At 47.0% G+C, this 12,555-nt stretch overlaps 1 protein-coding gene across 4 annotated transcripts in view; it reads right to left on the bottom strand.

Moving 5' to 3' along the window:
- The window catches only part of CUL1 (cullin 1), a 113,452-nt gene extending 102,226 nt beyond the window's left edge, over positions 1-11,226 (bottom strand). Inside the window, exon 1 of one of the 4 annotated variants that reach the window (XM_070618020.1) lies at positions 10,881-11,226. The gene's annotated coding sequence lies outside the window, so the exon portion shown is untranslated. Of the gene's footprint in view, positions 1-9,573; positions 9,745-10,391; positions 10,587-10,675; positions 10,857-10,880 lie in introns of those variants that run through there. The other 3 variants (XM_070618019.1, XM_070618018.1, XM_070618017.1) reach the window with 3 other exon arrangements.
- Positions 11,227-12,555: the final 1,329 nt, after the last annotated feature.

Raw genomic sequence — 12,555 nt, 5'->3', positions numbered from 1 at the left:
AAACCCTCCTCTGCACTGTGGAAAGAAATCTTTTAAATGTAAAACTGCAGTCAATTCACTGCTGCCAAGGGAGTCATGGGAATGTGTTTTACAATCACTTTTCACTACAACTGTTAAGAGAATCTCCTGTCCTAGTTACACACACACCCTCCCCTATTTATCTATCATAAATACTGCTAGAAAGAGACATCTTACACCTCATCCACACTTTCAAAAGGAAACTGTTGTTGGTTATAATCTGTGAATTCTTTAATCATACATGTTTTCTATAAATCAGCTGTATCAAGAAAATTTCTACATTTGTAATTTATTATAGATAAAATCTCAATGTTTACAGAACTTTCCTAAATTGGTTTGCTTTATTGAAATCTCGTTAAATGTTATTGCTAGAAATCACACTTCCAGCTTGGAGAACCAGGACAGGACAAATAACCGCAGCCCACGCTCGGCCCCTTAAGTGAGAAGCGCAGCCTGCTGGCATCACGCACACAGCCCAGCTTGCAATGTTTTTTGATGCTCAACAGGAGGTGATGGGATTGTGTGGTGAAGGACGGGCGAGGACCGACAGCAGAGCCCGGTCCACCAAATCACGGTGACTCCAGACGGACTGCGTAGTCAAGGAGCCACGACAAATCCTGAACACAAGCGATGCCTGTGTCACCAGGCATGAGGATTGAGGGCAACATGAAGCTGGTGACAGAACCAAAAAGGCAAGTATGAACACAGCATTTTGATGGAAGAACTAACAAGATTTGATAGCTCACTGAATACAGACAAGAGGGGAAAACTGAAGTTTCAGATATAATGCTAGAAAGAGACAAGGTGAATATGGTTTAGGGAGCAAAAGAGATCAGTCTGGGGCAAAGTGAGATGGAAGGGGAGGTTAGCCTAACGGAAAAGCCCTGAGGGCAGTTAGAAGGACTGAAGGGAGCCGGCTGAAGTCAGCGAGCTAAACCAGCAGAACTGCTCCAGACAAAACACAAGTGAAAAACCCCACAGCAAAGCAAACTAGAACAGAGAATCAAGTCAGAGAGATATCCCCTCAACGTCAATTAAGAGAAGACAGAACCAGAAGAGCAGACTATTCCCCACAGGATGCAATGCTGAGAGATCGTTCAAGAAAAAAGAAGGGCAACCTGGCCCAGGAGTTTGGAGATCGCTGCATGTTACATCCCCTCCTGAAGGGGCCCAAATGCTCTAGAAAACAGACCTGCTTATGCTTCCCAAACTAATTTAACTTAACATCTCATGTGAACAGTGTCACACTCTGGAAACCACAGAGGTAGAATACATTCTTTTTTTTTTTTGAGGAAGCTTAGCCCTGAGCTAACATCTGCCACCAATCCTCCTCTTTTTGCTGAGGAAGACTGGCCCTGAGCTAACATCCATGCCCATCTTCCTCTGTTATGTTATATGGGATGCCTGCCACAGTGTGGCTTCACGAGCAGTGCTGGGTCCGCACCCAGCATCTGAACTGGCAGACCCCAGGCTGCTGCAGCAGAACCTGTGAATTTAACCGCTGCGCCACTGGGCAGGCCCCACAGAGCTAGAAATGCAGGAGAACCAATTTAATAGAGCAGGAAAGACTGTAAAAGAAAATTAAAGAGAAGAAGTGTGATTTTCAATCAACTGAAATACTTTTAAAACCCAGGGAGTTTATGGGCCGGCCCCATAGCCTAGTGGTTGAGTTTGGCACAGTCCGCTTCGGTGGCCCAGCTTCAGTTCGTGGGCGTGGACCTACACCACTCATTGGTGGCCATGCTGTGGCAGTGACCCACATACAAAATAGAGGAAGACTGGCACAGATGTCAGCTCAGGGCAAATCTTCCTCAACCAAAAAGAGGATTGGCACAGATGTTAGCTCAGGCTGAATCTTCCTCAGCAAAAAAACCCCCAGGCAGTTTAGACTTAAAGAAGGAAAGAGAAGAGTTCGAATTATCTTTGAAGTTAATGATATAAACCAGTATTTTCCAAGTTTAACAAGTACACTTAACATATGACTCCAAGAAAATGTGAATGATGCATACTCTGACTTTGTTATTCCTCAGTAGTGAATATGGATTAATGATGATTCATGTGCTTACCAAACAATTTTTTTAGCTACTTCCTCTAGTAACATTTAAGATTTAGATTTAGACAAGAAATAAAGTGAAACAAAAATCGTTTCTAGACAACCACACCTATAACTCCATACTCATTAGGATCCTGGTCTCTGCGGCACTCCCCACCCTGCCCCAAAGAACACCAGTGTTCACAACGCAGTCAGTGCCTCAGCAAAGACAGAACAAAACCAACACAGCGACTTACTACATACCATGTCTTGACTGCAAGGCACGTAATTCTTCACATGCTATAATTCTAAAATCAGTACGTGTTCTACAAAACAAAACACGTTCTTTAATATGGTAGTAGGGTCCTCTTCCCTCAAAGGCTATTATTAAGTTAAGGGTACACCCTATATATATATATACATACATACAAATATAAACCCTCTAAGATATACACCCCCTGTAAGATACACAACGTACATTAACATATTAAACTCCCCTCAATATACAACCTAGCATTTCCTAAATTTATTTACTCACAGATCTTCCCTCCCACACCCATACCTTACATGCCACAGAACACAGACAGGCAAATAGTGCTCTAAACAAATAAATAAAAATACTGAAAATGCAGTAACATGTGGAGTGGTAAAGCTGAGCTGCTTTATTATAAAAATAATTGTGACCAAAACAAACAAATGATTCATAATGTCAAAAGTGATTACAAGTGTGATATGCTTCATCAGAAATGCACCAAGTCAACAGCAGATATTAAAAGCAAACCAACCAACAAAACCCTGCAGAGGGCAAAGTCATCCACACACAGAACATTTACAAAGGTACCGCTGAAGAGCTAACGCCCACAGGCTAAGTGTCCTCAGCACCCCTCAGCCTGCCCTTCTGTGTCTTTTGGGTCTCTGCTGGTAGACTTTCATCACCATATCAAACAGAAGACTCTCTGACTTCGGGGGTCTCTATCTGATGACTGACTAGTAAAACATGTCTGCTCCGTGTGTCCAGGTCTACCTTCACCCAGGAAAGCAGAGGAAAGACTTCTGTCCAAGTGAGGCACTCGCAAGAAGCAGAAAGCTAAGCGGGAGCAGCCTGGAAGTCAGCAACCTGGGTTCAGCCCAGTCTCTGCGCACACTAAGTGCTGAACAAATAGTGGTATCATTACATGTAAGAGGAACCTGCAAGTTAATCTTTGATGAATTTTAAATCTTTAACATGGGAGAAGTCAGAAGAAACCACTCTTGGACTTTTTTCTTCTCCACCCTCCCCTAAACTGACGGTCTCCTAGTTCCCAAAGATACACTTGGGGCTCAGGGAGGCAAGCCGAGCCCAGAGCTCTGATCCTGAGATTCCACTCGGGACTGAAAAGTCTGTGGTCCTCACCCAGATTTCAAACCTTCCCTTCGAGTCTGACCAGAGCAGGCCTCCTTCCACCCTGCAGGAAGGGAGCTCTGAGTTCTCCACCCTTTCTCCCACATCCTGACTTTCTTCGGATGCTTATCAGGCATACTTAACTATTTTAGTTAGTACATAATTAATTTCCACATAGTAAAGGCATTTCTTTCCTGGCATTTGGTGACACATTTCTCTGTACCTATTTTCTCATAATTCCAACAGTATTCCTAATTTGTGTCACTTATAATACATTTCTTAAATTGAAAGGTTACTGTAACCTTTCAATTTTCCAAGCTATAGCATAAAGTGTGCCAAAAGAATTTTTTTCTAATTTCTAGCAAATTTATATTCTTTTTTTTTTAAAGATTTTATTTTTTTTCCTTTTTCTCCCCAAAGCCCCCCGGTACATAGTTGTGTATTCTTAGTTGTGGGTCCTTCTAGTTGTGGCATGTGGGACACCGCCTCAGCGTGGTTTGATGAGCAGTGCCATGTCCGCACCCAGGATTCGAACTGACAAAACACTGGGCCACCTGCAGCGGAGCGCGTGAACTTAACCACTCGGCCAGGGGGCCAGCCCCTCTAGCAAATTTATATTCTTAAGCATGACAATGGGTTTAAACATTCAATTGAAAAATGCATCTACTATGACTAGAAGTTATGAAATAAGCAAAAAAGGATATAGGAAGTTCACAATATCGCTAAGAAAAGGAAACCTCCACTGTGAAGACAACTCACCAGTACAGAATCCAGTGTTGGATTTAATAAAATACTAAACCACAAATGAGTTTCATGAGACTAAGATAGTTTCACGGGGGGCATAAACTTAAGGGGACCTGAAGTGGTTGAAGGATTAAGATACAGGGGAAAGAATGGAAGACTAGAGCGAGTGAACCCTGACCTCAGGAAACAGCCCATGGAAAGGCAGCGAGGTACCCCCGTCAACACACCTGGACCGGGTCCTGCGAGCGGAGCAAACCCCCAAGTGCCTGCAGCATGCAGGAGTCCCACTGCTCCCACTGTCCTGTTTTGTTTTTACAAATTAATCCACTGTATTACAAATACATGTGCACTGCAGAAAAGCGGAGGTAAGAAAACACTAGAAAGACTAAATTAAAAATAACCCGTAATTCCAATGCTCAGAGATAATCACTATTAACATTTTGGCTTTTTTTAAAATGTATATACTAAACACCAAAACCAAAATTTTAGATATTACATATTGTTTTTTAGTTTGTCTTTGTCATTTAATACTCAATGAATCATTAAATACAGAATTACAGAAATGCAAAGGTCTAAAAATGCTGAAATAATCATCCTTAATAGCAAAAAACTGAATAAATGCTCTGAAAAGAGGCATTAAATAATAGTGTACTCATGACAAAATACTTAATCATTTTTTATATTTTCTCAGACTAAATTCTTAGAAGTGGATTAGCTATTTCAAAACACATACATATTTTCTAAGCTTTTGTCACATATTTCTCTCAGAAAAATCACACTAAATTATACTCCTTCTAGCAAAGTATGAGTGGGCTCATTTTTCCATACCCTCAACCAGAAGTAGTTTATTTTTTAATCTACGCCAAAATTTTTAAAAACAGTATCTCGCTGATTTGCATTTCTAGGAGCACTGTTAGTAAAGCTGAAATTTTCATGTTTCCTGCTCTTTTTATAAATTACCGGTTTGCCCATTTTTTCCGTGGGGGGGGTGTTCTCTTTATCTTACTGGTTTATTTACAATCCCTCTTTTTATAGTGAGGGAGGTTAATCTGCTTTTAAGTTATGATAGTTTTCTCAGTTTGCCATGTGTCTTTTAACTGTTTATGGCATCTTAACATAGAGACCTTTACTCTAAGTAACCAAACGAACCTTTTCCTTTCCAGTTCCTACTTTCCGTGTTACGCTCAGAGAGGCTGTTTCCATCCTGAGATCATTTGTATTATCTTTCGGTTCTTAAAAAAAACTTTTTTGAAAAATATTTAGAAAGGACACAAGTTCACCAGCCTAAAATTACAACCATTTTCACCAGTGCATACACACTTTATGCACACAGATTTCAAACGGCTGCACACATTTCACACAATCTGTTTTCCAATGTACTTTCTGACACAGGTCTTCTAAAAAATTGCAGCTTATGAGATATGAACAGACTTAAAATGGTTTTATAAATTTTTGCAAGGCCCGTGAGTCACAACATCACGGCCAATTTAACAATAGTCCCAAAGTTCTACTGTGTTCACTTCTACCCCATCAGTGCTAAATTACTCTCCTTCAATGTCCACCAGCTACTAAAAGACCAGAACAAGCTCATTCCTAGTAGTCAACCAGAGTTCTGCATAATGAATTGTGTCATAATCATCGATGATCAGATAGCAATCCTTAAAGCATTTTCATTTCGATCTCTTCTCCTCTTCCACCTTCATATAAAGCAAACACTTAGGGAGCACCTGGTTGAAATGGAGCTCTGGAGTCCCTGTCTTGTTTTAGGCTGCACACCCACCAGGCCCAGCCTTAACCACTCGAAGCCTCAGTGTCTTCACCCATATGCTGTAAGGCGGATCGAACAATAGTACCGAGACTTCATGGGGCTTGGTCAAGATTTCAGGCAGGAGGATGTTCATGAACAAAAGAGGACTTAAATGAATGTTGACCCGGGTCGGGTACTAGGCCCAGGGGACACATGCACATCACATTTTCTGGGCCTAAAGTCTGTCTGTCTAGCGGGAGAAACCACCAAGTCCGGTCAAAGGATGAAGTTCTAGGACAGTGACCCAGGCGGGGCCTCACGGGATCCCAAGCAGGGCTGGCCTGGGACGGGACAGGATGGGGGGAGGTGAGGGCCCGAGTGGAGGGTTTTAAAGAAGCAAGAGTCTGTCGGATGACAAGAAGGTGACGCAGTCCTCTAGGCAGAGGGGAAAGCATGAGCAAAAGCAGACAAAAGGGTGGCAGGGGGAATTCTGGGAACTGGAGCTAAGGCGATCTGGAATGTGGATTGGAAGCCAGCAAGGTGATTCTCGTTACTTGACCCAAGTTTCCCAAGGGAAAAAATTCAGATGACTATCAAACTTAGGCTCCACAACTCTCCTGTTCAAACACGAATAGAAGTATCCTTTAGAGAACGGTTTTTCAAATGCTGTTAGTATTAAAAGCTATGACAGTCCCAAGGAATCCACATACTTTGAGGGCCTAAAGAAATCTCAAACAGTGTCAATTAAAAACCATCTCGGGGCCGGCCCAGTGGTGCAGCAGTTAAGTGCGCACGTTCCACTTTGGCAGCCCAGGATTTGCCAGTTTGGATCCTGGGTGCAGACATGGAACCGCTTGGCACACCATGCTGTGGTAGGAGTCCCACATATAAAGTAGAGGAAGATGGGCACGGATGTTAGCTCAGGGCTAATCTTCCTCAGAAAAAACAAAACAAAAACCATCTCATTTTACAAATGAAGAAATACAGGCCCAGCAAAGTTAAGCTCAAACTAGACCCCCAGGTTTTCTCTCCCCAGCAAAATGTTCTACGACTAAGCAAAAATAAGTGAATAAATAATGCACACACGACTTTTTTTAGAAGCTAGAAAATATGTTTGAATAAAAAAATTTTGATATCATTAACATCATAATTTTGTTTATAGTGTGCATTAGTAAATGTACATATTATAAACAGGGAGCTTAAAGTCCTCAGTAATAGAAGAAACTTAAAGGTTTTATTCAAATCTGGTTTATTCTTCATTTAATGTTCATTTCTCAGTTTTGAAAAGCAAACAAAAGAACACACCTTACTGAGAAACTACTAGATATCAAAAAAAAGAGCATGGCTGGGGCCGGTCCCGTGGCCGAGTGGTTAAGTTCTCGCGCTCCGCTTCGGTGGCCGAGGGTCTGCCGGGTTCAGATCCTGGGCGCGGACATGGCACCGCTCATCAGGTCACACTGAGGTGGCGTCCCACATGCCACAACTAGAGGGACCTACAACTAGAATATACAACCACATCCTGGGGGGATTTGGGGAGAAAAAAAAAAAAGGAGATTGGCAACAGTTGTTAGCTCAGGTGCCAATCTTTAAAAAAAAAAAAAAAAGGGCAAGGTGAACCTAGAATTGGTACCTTGAAAACAGTACTCTCTTCTCCAATCACATCGAAAAGACAAGTTCAAAATTAAGCCAAAGGTCCCCAACAGGCATTATATTCCAGATCGACTAGCTGCTGAAGGCAGCCATGGCTCTGGAACCTACGGAGGGCTGAGACAGCAGAGAACAAAACACAAACATATTCCCAAGTTTTTCGGGCCTAATTTCTAATTTGAAGAATAGCAAATAATTCTTCCACTTAAAGCATATTCATTTCAATTTTCCATGCTGAAAGAAAGGCACACTGTGTCTGCTGGGTATACTGGCAGTGAACTTCTGATAAAAGGCCCTCAAGGACCCAAGAGCCATCGCTCCCCTAAGAGATGTCACATCAGACTCTAGTGCCACCGGTGGGTTTGCCGTATTTCTCCATCAGGGAAGAGGCTCTACCACCGAGGGTTTCACTGGAGGCTGCAGTATGTGCCCTGAGGGAAAGACCTCAAGCTTGTTTCCAAGAAAAACAAAAAAATCTGAAAAATCTGCACCTTCAAACTAGCTTTGAGGGAAAAAAGCTAATTAAAGTGTCACAACCGTTTTCTTTGCACTTTCCTGGATTTCCATAGTGAAAGAAAACCTGGCCATTTTTCTGTTGGGGCCCTGTGACAGATCCTGGGGTGCTAGAATAACCATCATAACAAAGGCTGCGTTCTTCATCAGCTAAGCGCAGTAGTGACTGTTTACTGTAGCCAAAATCAGAGGTAGTCAAACACCAGGCATAAGTTAGACTTATTCCAGATTTATTCATTCAAAAAAACAACCAACGTACCCATGACCAAGTTCGATGCTACTTTGGGGATGCAAAAATCAACAAGGACTCTCTCTTACCTTAAAGGAATTCACAGCCTAAAAATTACGGGGAAATAAGGCTGTACTGACAATCAAGACTAAGTTAATTATTCTAGAAGATAACATTCAGTAAGAGACAAAGGAGTGTTAGGGGCTAACATCTAAGGGAACTGCTGAATCAGCTCAGGCACTGGTGTGCCCCTCAGTCCTCTGAGGGGGTGGACATTAGGAATCAGGGGCATGCCTGAAGGACCCGAGCATGTGGCTCTAAGACAAGGAGGATATTTTAAGTTGGTAAAAAATCCTAGTATATCTAAAGCTTTTTTCTTTTTAGCAAAATAGTTTTTAAAAGACGACACCAAGGAGAAAAAAAATTTAATATTTTTAGAGAGTAATTCAGCCACCCCTCTCAAACTTAATGAGCTCTCTCTACCTCCAAAAATGGGCAGAATAGAGTTAAAGCAAGCCAGTCTTGTGTTTGCATGCTTCGGAACTTGAAATGCGATGTTAACCATTTCGACTGACCATAGAAAGCAACAAGCAGAACTTTCAAGTAAAAATTTTTCTAATAGCCAAGAACTTTCTTCAACAAGGAAAATCTCCTACCTGAATATTTTTTAAACAAAATAACTGGTTTTGCTTTTTAAACAACTTTCCCTATTTTGCTACACAGTCCATAAACTCTGCAAGATTTCAGAGCATCAGGTAGAGACTGGAGCGGCCACAACTTGAAGTGTTCAACTTAAAACTGCATTCACACTTCTGCGGAGTGGTAAGAAATGTTGAGGTTCTAGAGGCTCAGGGCTTACGGTAAAACGAATTGAGTTCTTCTGTCACTCCGATAAGTGTATTTCAGAAACAGCGTCATCAATTTACTCCACTCCTAACTTTGTTTTAATGCCACTAAGAGGAAGGGCAATTACACAGAGCAAATAAATACTTGAGTAAATTAAATGCAATCCCGTATTTGCACACTTAACCACTAACCCCAACTCCGAACTAAAAGCAACAACAGTGCTCCAATCGGAAAAGAGAATCCTAATTTTGGCAGAGAGCTCGCTAAAGAGAGAAAACCCTTAACTTCGGGGATGAGTCTCAGGGAATGTTACTAAGCATCTCTCTCTCCACCACCACTGAGGCCTGCGTTACACCCCCCACACACAGGTGGGAGAAGGAGGGCTCCCGGCGCCCCCGCCCCGCGCGCCCGGGTACCTGCGGGGTCAGCGCGCGCTCCCGCCGGGCGCAGGCCCGGGGGCGCGCCGAGGCCGCGACGCAGGCCCGACCCGACAGGCGGGCGCTCGGCGGGCGCCGGGGCTCGGTCCGCTCGGGTCGCCGCACTCGCATGCCTGCGCGCCTCCCCGCCTGCTCCCCCAAGAGCGGAGCAAAAGGGCGACTATTACCCAATAATAGCGCCCTGCACAGGCGCAACAATGCAGGCGGGGAGCCGAGAGCCGCGGGCAGGGAACCGGAAAGCGGAGCCCGGCTCCGGGGCTGCTCCTGCGCGCAGCCCGCCAGTGACCGGAGAGCTCGAGTGGCTGGGGGGAGGGAGCCGCGGCGGGCGGGAGCGGGGCCGAGCCCGGGCGCCCGCGGGGGTCGCCGCGCGAGGGGAGGCCAGGCGCGCACGGCCGCGCCGCCCGGGACCCTCGCCGCCCGGCTCCGCGGCCCGAGCCCGGTCGCGGCCGGGAGAGAGGCCGGCGCCACAAGGCCGCCGCCTCGGGCGCGATGAATCGGGCTTTTTCCCAGTGCGTAGTCCGGGCCTGCCGCCCCGCGCCCGCGTCCGGCGCCGCTGCCCGCCAGGCCCGAGCCGGCCGGGGTGACTCAGGGCCGGGCCGCGCTCGCTCCCCCCGCCGCCAGCGTCCTCCGCCCACGAGTCCCCCGGCCCGGCCGCCATTCCGCCCGGCCGCGGCGGGGCGGCTCGGGCCTCGCCGGGCGCCTGCGCTCGGCCGCCGCGGCCCCAGTCACTGCGACACCGCGGCTCCGGGCCGGGCCTGCGCCGCCGCCTCCCCGCGCCCGGCGCCGCCGCCACTCACCCGCATTTCCCTGGGGCCTAAATGGCTCCGGCGGCGTCTCCACCTGGTCGCTGGGCCTGGCCCCGGTTAAATCCCCGTCCCGCCAAGGTCTGGCTGCGTCCCTCCGCCGCCGGGGCCGCCCCGCCTGGAGCTGCGTGCGCCACGGCTCCCGCCTCCTCGTCGTCCTCCTCCTCCTCCTCCTCGGCCCGCCCGCCCGCCGGCCCTCCTCCCGCCGCCGCCGCCTGCACCACGCAACCTCCGCCCTCTCGCCTTTCCTCCCCGGCTCCCCGCCCTCCCGGCCTCACCGGCTCCGGCGACCGCGGGGGAGAGGCAGGGGGGAGGGCCGGAACGCAGCGCCATCGGCGTCCGGGGCGGGGGAGCCGGGAAACCGTCGCCGCCATCGCCCCAGCGGCCCGAGGCGCGGGAGGGGCCCGGAAACGGCCCGCCCGCCGCCGCCACGGCCCCGGGCCACCCCACGCCGGCCCGGGCCCGCTCGCCGGCTGTTCCTACCTGAGAGCCGGCCGGGGCCCTTCCCCGGCGCCCCCGCGCCCGCCCCGGCTCCGCCGCCGGATTTTACAGCCACCCTCGCCTTGGGCCGCTGCTCAAGACCCGGCTTCCCGCCACTTCGGACGAACGAGGAGGGGGTCACCTTTTTAGGTTGGGGGCACCAGTCTCTGGGGAAACTGCCCCAAAAAAGCCTGGAGGAGACGCTCCTCCACCTCCTCCTGCCCCTCTCCTGGGCGCACACACCCCCGAACCGACGTGGAGCACAACTACAGCTACACCCCGGGCGGGGAGGGTAGCCAAAAGCAGTGTCCCCGACCGGCTGATAAAGTCCGAGATGGGCAAGTGGCCCTGAACATCAGGCGCAGACTTTCGAGAGACGTGTCCCGCGTTCTCGAGCCCTTTCCACGGCAGGTCTCAGCAGTCACCCCCTGAAAGCCAGAGCTCATCTGCGCCTCTCCCTCTCTCTCTAAAATCGTTTCTAAAATAAAACCAAGCTGGGCTTCCCTCTGCAAACTCTTTCGCCAACTCGTTTTGGGCAAGTGTTGACAAAGATTCACTTTACCGTTAATTTTTGTAAAGACAGATCTAGAATGAAATTTAAGAATTTACATATACGGAGGGTCAGAAGTGTGACGATGAAATAGTATTATTTTCAAGTGTAGTCTGAAGTAGTTGGTCGCATTCATTTGAAATTAACTGTTACAATTGGGTACTTGAAATGCTCTAAATACAAATTTTAGCAGTACAAATCGCTACCTGGCTTCCTATGGTGACAGAGGCTGGAGGAAGCATGGACTTGAAGGGGCTCCTGCTTTAACCTGGGTTCACAACATAACAGAGAGTTGGCTAATTCCATGAGCAAGCAAGGAAGGATTTCAAATTGTCCCCTCTGGGCAAAAGACAAGATGAATGTAACTTCCTGTTTTGCTCCAAACTAAAACAGTACAGAGGTTCTAGTACCACCTTGGGGTAGAAATCCTAGGCCCAGAGCAGAGGGCCTCTCCCAGAGTCCATGCTGTTTCCTGAGTAACATGGGTTTCTCTCTTGGAAGAGTTATCCCACCTGTGTATGTGGTTCCTCCTGTTGAAATGTGGTCTTTTGTCAACATCTGTAAAGTGTCTTTAGAAGTATTGCATTTGTCTATACTTGTCACCGAAGCAGGTAATCTCTGTCTGGGCGAGGGTTAAAAAACTCTTGGTTTATATCCTCTACTTCTAAATAGCCCAGTCAAAATAAAACTTAGGTGTATTTAACAACTTTTCTGTGGACACATGGTAAGACTGAAGATAAAAATGGAAGGCTCGTCCACACTGTACATATGTGGTTTTTTCATATCCTTGTATCTTCCCCTTACTGGAACCTGTGCTTTCCTCAGACAACAACTTATTTCATCTCCATCTTCTCTAACCTATCTTCTCCAGTCTCATCATTCAATATGGTCTCCTTGTCTGTGACTTCCCCCCACAGCTAACACACAAGCTGGATGGGTCGACTTTCCCTTTACTGTTTGTCTCTTCCACCCTGCATTTTTCCTTAATGGAAGTATTTAGTCCACCTGTATCACCCTCTCCGCTGTCTCACTGCCTCAATTCCGGGTTCTTAACTTCCTTAATCCTTTCCTCTCCACCCCTCTGCCTTAGCATTCTTAGCAGTTAGACTATTCCCTTGACTTTTATGT

Source organism: Equus przewalskii, chromosome 4 (genome assembly GCF_037783145.1).
Source record: "Equus przewalskii isolate Varuska chromosome 4, EquPr2, whole genome shotgun sequence".
NCBI classification, from domain to species: domain Eukaryota; kingdom Metazoa; phylum Chordata; class Mammalia; order Perissodactyla; family Equidae; genus Equus; species Equus przewalskii.
The sequence above is the reverse complement of the archived record's forward strand: the minus strand, read 5'-3'. Positions and strand labels throughout refer to the sequence as shown.